General features: G+C 48.5%; 1 long non-coding RNA gene across 1 annotated transcript; it reads left to right on the forward strand.

Annotated features, from left to right (window-relative positions):
- The first annotated feature begins 3,854 nt into the window (after positions 1-3,854).
- On the forward strand, positions 3,855-5,401 carry LOC142777072 (uncharacterized). Its single transcript, XR_012887913.1, has 2 exons — positions 3,855-4,196; positions 5,120-5,401. It is a non-coding gene; the product is annotated as an uncharacterized LOC142777072 (long non-coding RNA).
- Positions 5,402-8,078: the final 2,677 nt, after the last annotated feature.

An 8,078-nucleotide genomic window follows, 5' to 3' on the forward strand; every position in this document is an offset into this window, starting at 1 on the left:
ACAAAACCATCGCAATCGACGTGCGGGGGAAACGAGAAGTCGTCGCCGTTGACCGCGCCAAGCCTGCTCATATTGAAGTTTCCATTCAAGCAGCCTCTCACGTACGATTTCAGTGCTAACCATTGGACTGTGACCTTTCACTATTCAGCCCGTAACTGCTGTCCTTCTTTAAAAGCTCCGCAATCTAGGGGGGGAGCCTTTGTAGCGGAAGCTGCTAAGCACCACCGCATTCTTTTCTATCCCGTCTGCAGCCGGCCGTCGACAGCGCGCCTACTCGCGGCGCCAGCGCCTCCTCCTCCGTGTTCGGGGAACAACGTGTTGTCGGGGCCGGCTCCGGGGGTTAGACCTACGTCTGCTCGCTCGGTGGCCCCCTTTTCCTTTTTCTTGTAGAAGAACGCGGGGGTGCCTCCTTCTCTCCCTCGTCGAGGGGAGCTCTCGTCACTCGCACGGAGAGGAAATAGACAGTCTTGCCCTGCAACTCCAAACCTGCTTCACGTCTCCTTTCTCGCTGCCTCCGGCAGCCGACATTCCCGGCCGCTACACTAGAATATGGGGCAATGTGTTGAGGGAGGAGCCGTGGCTGACGCATTCGGTATCGACAGCCACGAGATGGCGCCACCTTAGCATGGGCTGTCACCTCACGCTTTGCCTTTTATGCACTTCTGTGTTTTGATATTAGTAATAGCAGAGGTTTAACGTCCGAAAACCACCATACGATTACGAAAGACGCCGTGGAGGAGTGCTGCGGAAATTCGACCACCTGGGGTGCTTTAACGTGCACCTACATCTAGGCACACGCGTGCACCTCAGTATTTGCGCCTCCGCCGAAAATGCAGCCACCGCGGCCGGGATTCGATCCCGTGATATGCGCTTGCATACGTAATTGCTGACACGTCCGCGAAAAGATTTATAATGAGTTTGTTTGTACTGCATTCAAAACAAAACGAAATGTCAAAGCCGCCACACACGGTTTAAATGCAGGTATGAACAAACAATGGTGAAGCATGCAGTCATCCCTGGGGAAACTGCCTGCAGTTTTTAAAGCTCGGTTGGTGCACGAATAAAAAATTAGGAAGATTGAGGTATCGAAGGAGAATCTCTCAACCCGAAAGCTTCTTGTTATATTACTGCTATATCGAGTCGTAGTGAGCACACTGCGACGGCTTCGACTTCCTTCGTTAGGCCGCGTTCACACTGAGCATTACGGCCGCCGAAAGTGCTCCGAATCCGGTTCGGCGGCGGCGAGATCCGCCGAAAGGGCCCTCTCCGCGTCGATCGCTCTCGGACCGATTTTTGCGGCGTCTGCCGCCGAATCGGTCACCGCGGACCAATAGGAGCGCTAGTCAAGGAATTTTGAAAAATGGTGGCCAAGCCCTACTCACTTGTTATGCCGCAGTGCACGTAACTGAATGTTGAAACCAACGGGAGTTTAACCTACTCTGTGCCTACTTCACGTCCGTATTTCGTGGGAGAGGTGACCGAGCTTGCTGTTGGCGTGACCGAGCTTGTTGCGGTCTTGCAAAGCAAAACGAACCCACCAACGCCGCTGGCGTCGGTGGTTTTTCTGCTCTTCGTGCATTACAAGACAGCCACTTGCCAGCAAAGTAAGCAGTACTGTCTTTTCTTGCTTCTTGCGTACGAGAATCGTCGAAGTATACACAACCGGATGTCGTAGTAGCGTTTGCGAGCCGCGACAACAACCGGGTGACAGCGCATCCATCCCGCGTTAGCCCCGTAGTAGATGGCATATTCGGCGGCGCGGGGCGCGTCCAGTGCGAACGACGCTGCGTTTCGGCGGCAGGGGAATTTCGGTCGCTGTAGAAAGCGAATGTTTTAGTGTGAACTGGGCATTACGCGCGCGGCACCGTTTTTGTCGATAGTTGCATCATGCAATTTTATTTATGTTGCTAAGGTGACAAAACTGCCATTCGATTGAGAGGCACACAGTAGCTGAAGACTTGGGAATAATTTTGATAATCTTGAGTCTTTAAACGATTACGCGCCCAGCGAAATACTGCTGCTGTGGTCGGGATATTGCACTGTACAGTCAAAAGAAAACATCACTTGGCAACACTATCAGACTGTAAGAAGAAACCCTTTATTTACGAGTGCGCATACTGCAGTGAGCAGTAACACCGATCAAATTCGACGCCATTCCGTAGAATTATCAGTTCACCATCACTTCATCATGGTGGCACCTTTGTGAACAACGACAGATTTTCGCGTGCAGCTTTTTTTTCGTTTTGCCTCTCGAGACTGGTTGATACCCTTCACGAAAAAATGAAGTCGTGACAGCACTTAAATTACCGCTCTCTTTGACACGAGATGCGGTGTGATCGAGCTCATATAAATTCAAGGTAAACAAAGCTTGAGTAAGCGTTCCAGCCAAGCTGACGTCCCTGTAGTGTTCGCCACCTCGGGTTCGTAGACAGCAGGAAGGTCCATCGAAGAACCTGAATCAGTGGCCTCACCGTCAACACAGGGTGCTGCAGTTTTCTTGGAGATGGTAGATCCGACCGCCAAGTTGTTCCATTTCTGGGAGGTCTTGGATGCGGCGCTTTCTTCGATAAGTAGCTCGGAGCGTTAGTCAGTAACATGGGCACAGCGTCCGGCGTTAGCTCTGGTCTCCTACGTGGTACGCGAACTTCTTCACTGTTTACAACGTGCACGTAGTCTCCGAGAACACATGAAGGGTCGAAGTGTAGCTGACATACAGATAAGCTTTCGTTCAAGATCCAATCCTTTCAATGTAAATTCTGTTCCCAAACCTTCTTCCGTGCTCCGTCTTTGGGTGCAGCGAAAGCGACGGCTGCTCACTTTTTTTCCCAATGGTATGCCCTGTTTCGTACCTAGGTGCAAGCAGTGTCGTTGCCGCCGATGACTCGACATTGCCTCACTGTCATGTGGTGAGCAAAAACATTGCCAGAAAAACTTTCGTTAGGCGGGTGCGAACACAAGCAACAGGTCCCTGAACAGCACCCGAGAAGGCAGAGCGGCGCGGAGCTGACAATCCTGCCAGCCCATGCTACGGCAGCGCCGCCTTGAGAACCGGTTTTTTGTCCATGAACGCCGCTTCACGCGATGCATGGCGAGAGAGGGTGCATGAACACACTACCCCATATTCGAGTACACTAAAGTACTAGGTAAGTTGCAAACAAGGAGGCTCTATAAAACCTCTAAAGTGGCAGTCCCGGCCGCCACCAACGGGAGCAAGTGAAGCCGCCAGCGGCCAAATTGCTAGAAGAAAAACAGAGCGGAGCTGCCCTAGACCGCAAAAGAATACGCGCGTCGGTTTGCAATTCTACGATAAAAAAAATGAGATGGGAACCACTTTTAGGTTACACCAATGAATAAATGTCTTTTCTTGTTTATGAAACAAATTATTTCATGCACCCATTGTCCGCTGCACACTTTCAGATCAATCTGTTGTCGAGAGATGCTTCGCATATCGAGCTTGCCGGCGCACTATTGCGGTACAAAAGGGTTGTAGTATATATTGGGTGTTTTAAGAAATGTGCCTTCAGATACTCAAGATCAAGGGGACCGCGCCATTTGCTCGCCTCTTTCATATATGTGCTTGTGTGTGTGTCGGCAGATTACCAGCGAATATATGTAAGGAAGTTGAAATAATTAAAGTTTAAGTTAGAAAAGAGAAATAATTAAGTAAACTGGTAGTCACCAGTAATTTTTCTGGAGGTATCGGATTCTAACTAATTTACAGGCGGAACCAAAACTGAAGCACCAATGTCGCGTGCAACCGAGAAGCTCCAGGAGACATACCCCAAATGAACCGGTTATAAGAACGATTGCCATGGCGTTAGTTATTCATAATATTTATTAAGTTCCGTTGGCGAAGTGTGCTGTCATAGCAAGCGCAGCCTTCAGAGCCTAGAAACGAGGTAGCTCGATGTTTGATGTAACGCCACTCACTCATTTCAGCAACTTCGTCTATCGGCGTTTTGGTTTCGTCGGCAAGATAGAGTGGAGTTCAAAGGTGCCTCATCTTGTTTTAGCCGCAATTGCTCATTTTTGTGACTACATTCTATTGAAGATACGTCAAGGAGGTAGAAACTAACAGTTCTTTTTTTTTGCAGATGCACTCGGAAAGCCGGAAAAAATCGAAGGTGCACTGACAGGCCGCAGTCTGTCTACCCCGTTCTGTCGAAGCAGCACTCTTCGAAGTGAATAGAACAAAGGTGGTCACCGTACATAGCCCTCTAACTATTTCTTCGAACAGCATGTTCCCAGGTAGAACGCAGCGCACTAGTCTTCCGAGAACCTGTAATACGGATAATCACGGCATGGAATTGTTCTCTACGTTTGCGAATTGCTTGATAAACATGCACCAATTTCGATATTCCCTCGCCAAAAAATATGCATGCACGCCGTCAGTCTTGCCTTACAAGACAAAACCACGAAAATGTGCTGTTTGTAACACCTTAACACCTGTGCACTGTTATTGATTGATTGATATGTGGGGTTTGACGTCCCAGAAGTACCATATGATTATGAGAAACGCTGTAGTGGAGGGCTCCGGAAATTTCGATCACCTGGGGTTCTTTAACGTGCACCCAAATCTGAGCACACGGGCCTACAAAAATTGCCGCCTCCATCGGAAATGCAGCCGCCGCAGCCGGAATTCCATCCCGCGACCTGTGGGTCAGCAGCCGAGTACCTTAGCCACTAGACCACCGCGGCGGGGCACCTGTGTACTGTTAGGTGGCAACTGTGAAATGACTCATATAGCCTAATTTATGCACGCGTTGCTAGGTTGTGTTTGGGTGGGCTTTCTGCAATAAACATTGTGTTTGAATTCCAATTCTTGCTCTCTGTGGTTGTTCTTTTTTGTTGTTTTCATGTCTTTCGTTGGATTCCTCTTCCGAATATTATGAAACAACTCGCACAGCGAGCTGCGTTAGTGATGTACTGTTTCAAACACGGTTGAGAAAAATTGGCATCTAGATTTAGTTAGTCGAATCAGTCAAAGATAGAACACAGGTAAAGTAACGCACAGATTACTTGGTTTCATTGTCTGACGAGTGCATGAGAAAACGGAGGAAACAAACAAAAAACATTACGTACTCAGTGTTTCATTCGTGTGCATTCATGTTCTGTGCAGTACTTCACACGAAGTTGACGGTGGTTCTAATCTCGCCCAATGGCCTACCTTGCTGAACCTGCCAACTGGATCGATTGTTTGATAGAGCATACTTTATATGTTGTGTTGATCGTCTCTTTCTCTCTTCTTTTTTAACTCTTCCTTTCTCTTTCAACCCACTATTCCCCAACCCCAGTGTAGGGTAGCATACCGGATACTATCATCTGGTTAACCTCCCTGCCTTCCTTTTTTCTCGTCTCTCTCTCTCTCTTTCTCTCTTCAGTAAAGGCTGTGTTCCAATTCCTCAACGGACTTTTTTCTAAATACGCATGCCGCAAACAGCTGGCTCCTTCTCGTTTATAAGCAACTATAAGCAACTGCTTTTATACGCATTCAGCTCAGTTCAGTTTATTACCTTAATGGTCCCGCTTTCTTGTAAGGGCATTACATAAGGGGGCTTCTTTACCTAGCGCCGATGTTCCCCTTTGAACTGTAAATGTTCCTTCACTCGCTTCCACAGTCGCATTGATTGTTATTCCAACACTGGCTTTCCACACCTTTTATTCATACATATTTTGTGAAAGGGAGTATAGACACGATCGTCAGCCACAATATGTTGGTATATAGTCCTCGCCAAACACCACCGTTGGCGCTGTCACCGACCTCTATTCGCTTGATTAAAGTGAGCTTGAAAGTAGCTTAAAATTAACGTTTATTTTGAGTCCAAAACTACCTTCCTACGTTATTATAGGAGGACTGAACAAGTTTTACAGTGAAAGCTGTTATTAGATCACAACTCGGGTCACAACTCGGGTCCGCCGCCGCCGGTGTCCGTAACCACATTGCATGCAATTAGAAAAAAAACCTAGTCTTATCGACACAGTGGGGCTTGAACCCGGGTCCGCTGAGCGCCTACCCTGTTGTCTACCACTGAGCCACACCCGTGCTTGGAACTTCCTGGCAAGCTTGCCTCAGGCAAGGTTGATGTTGGGAAAGCAATCGCGTTAAAACGAATTATAAAGCGTTTTAAGACAACGAAAGAACAATTACCAGTCGTCGCACAATGCGAATAGCGTAGCGTGTGGGTCATTCAATGCTCAAACTCCTTACAAAATATTGTTCTTGTTCAGCCATTAACTGTGGCACATCGCACTTCAGGGATAATTCCTCATCGTCGTCAGCCACTGCATGAACAATTGGCACAAAATTCTTTGCAAGTGTTTAGCGGATACCACGCTTCTTAGACAAATGACAAAAATAGCAGAGCAAATGCCGGCCCACTACCCTAAATTTTTTATTATTATGCCGTAGTGGGTATCAACCAAGTGTGCTTGCAGCAGTTACGCAATAAGTGTTTAAAAAAGGCTCTGAAAGGCCGCTCTTCTAGCTTTCGCTGTGACTGTGTTGCGCCTTCCGCGCAGGCCTGGCGTTTTTTCTGATCCAGTTGTTTAACTGAATCAGAAAAGAACCAATAATTTACGGGTGAAGAAAAAGCTGCCAAAGAAAGCCAGGTTTACTAAAGAGAGAGAGAGAAAACATTTATTGAAAGAAGCTTGTGAGTGAAGGTGGGAGGGTCTCTTATTCCAGGAACCCTCTGGCTTGGACAGCCCGCCGAGCTCGAGCGACGAGTTGACGCTGCTCGACCAGGTACTGCTGGGAGATTGCAGCCCCCGACGCTTCACTGAGGAGGTCTTGGTCCGCATCTGGTGCTGCTGCTCGTAGTCTTGGGACGCTTACTTTGCACTGCAGTAGGAGGTGCGCCAGAGTGTCTGCCACATTGCAGTGAGGGCAGAAGTAGCTGTGCAACGTTGGCCTCATATGGTGCAATAGTACGCCATGGGTGAACATGTTGCTTTGAAGACGCCTATAGTCAATCCCTTCGTATCTTGTGAGTTTCGGATGTGGCGGAGGGTATAACCTGCGTTCGAGCCGATAATGTTGCAGTAATGCATGGTACGTTAGTGGTATGGCTTCTCTTGCCTCTGATTCTGTTGTTGAGTGAGAGGTGCCTCGGATCTCGTATGGGAAGGCCCGGTTGACGCATTCGTGGGCTGTGGTGTGTGCTGCTTCATTTCCCTCGAGACCTTCATAACCCGGAATCCACACAATGCATGTGTAGGGAGGAGGATAGTCCATGCGCTTTAGTAGCCTAATCACCACCGTGGAGACCCTCCCTTTCAGGCATTTCCGTGCCACTGTTTGTGAGTCGGTAAAGACCACGATGGGATCCTCACTCGTCTGGGTGGCGAGTGCTATAGCAGCCTCTTCAGCTGTTTCCGCACGTTTGGCGAGGATAGTCACCGATGCCAGTACCACGCCCTTGTAAACTGCGACGGAAATCGCGAAGGCATTACGTCCCGGATATTTGGCTGCGTCCACGTATCGCGCCTGCGGGTCGGTTTTCTAAAAAAAGTTTTAATCGGCGCGTTCAAAAAACACATCAGCGGCGGTGGTGGCGTGCCGATCAGCTGGAGCACACCTCTACGCACGTCACTTCTGCTACTGTGGCTAGATAAGGGAAGTGTGATGAACGCGCCGGCTAGCGCATAACGCCTTGGAAGAAAACCGCCAGATGGCACTGGCACACGTTAGCATGTGGGCAGGGAAGGGAAGGCAGGGAAGCTAGCAGCAAGATAAAATTTGAGAAGCGATTGAGAGAAATGGGGGAGGAGCGTTGGGCTAGGAAAGTATTCAGCCATTTGTACATAAAGAATGTCGATACAAAATGGCGGAAGCGAACCAGAAAATTGACTGGTAAATACTTAGAAAACAGCAGGGGGCCCAATTATCGGTTAAGAAGAAGGTGAAGAAAGCTGAAACCTATATGTGGAGAATTGGCATGGTTAAGAAGTACGCACTAGAGATCTATCGTAGTATTGCGAACAAAGACATATAGGGCCAAATACGAAGGGGTACACACGGTATGAAGGGCGTGTGGAGAGGAAGAAACTGCCGAACACTTGATAATGTTCTGTAAAAG

This window comes from Rhipicephalus microplus, chromosome X, assembly GCF_043290135.1.
Source record: "Rhipicephalus microplus isolate Deutch F79 chromosome X, USDA_Rmic, whole genome shotgun sequence".
Classification (NCBI taxonomy): domain Eukaryota; kingdom Metazoa; phylum Arthropoda; class Arachnida; order Ixodida; family Ixodidae; genus Rhipicephalus; species Rhipicephalus microplus.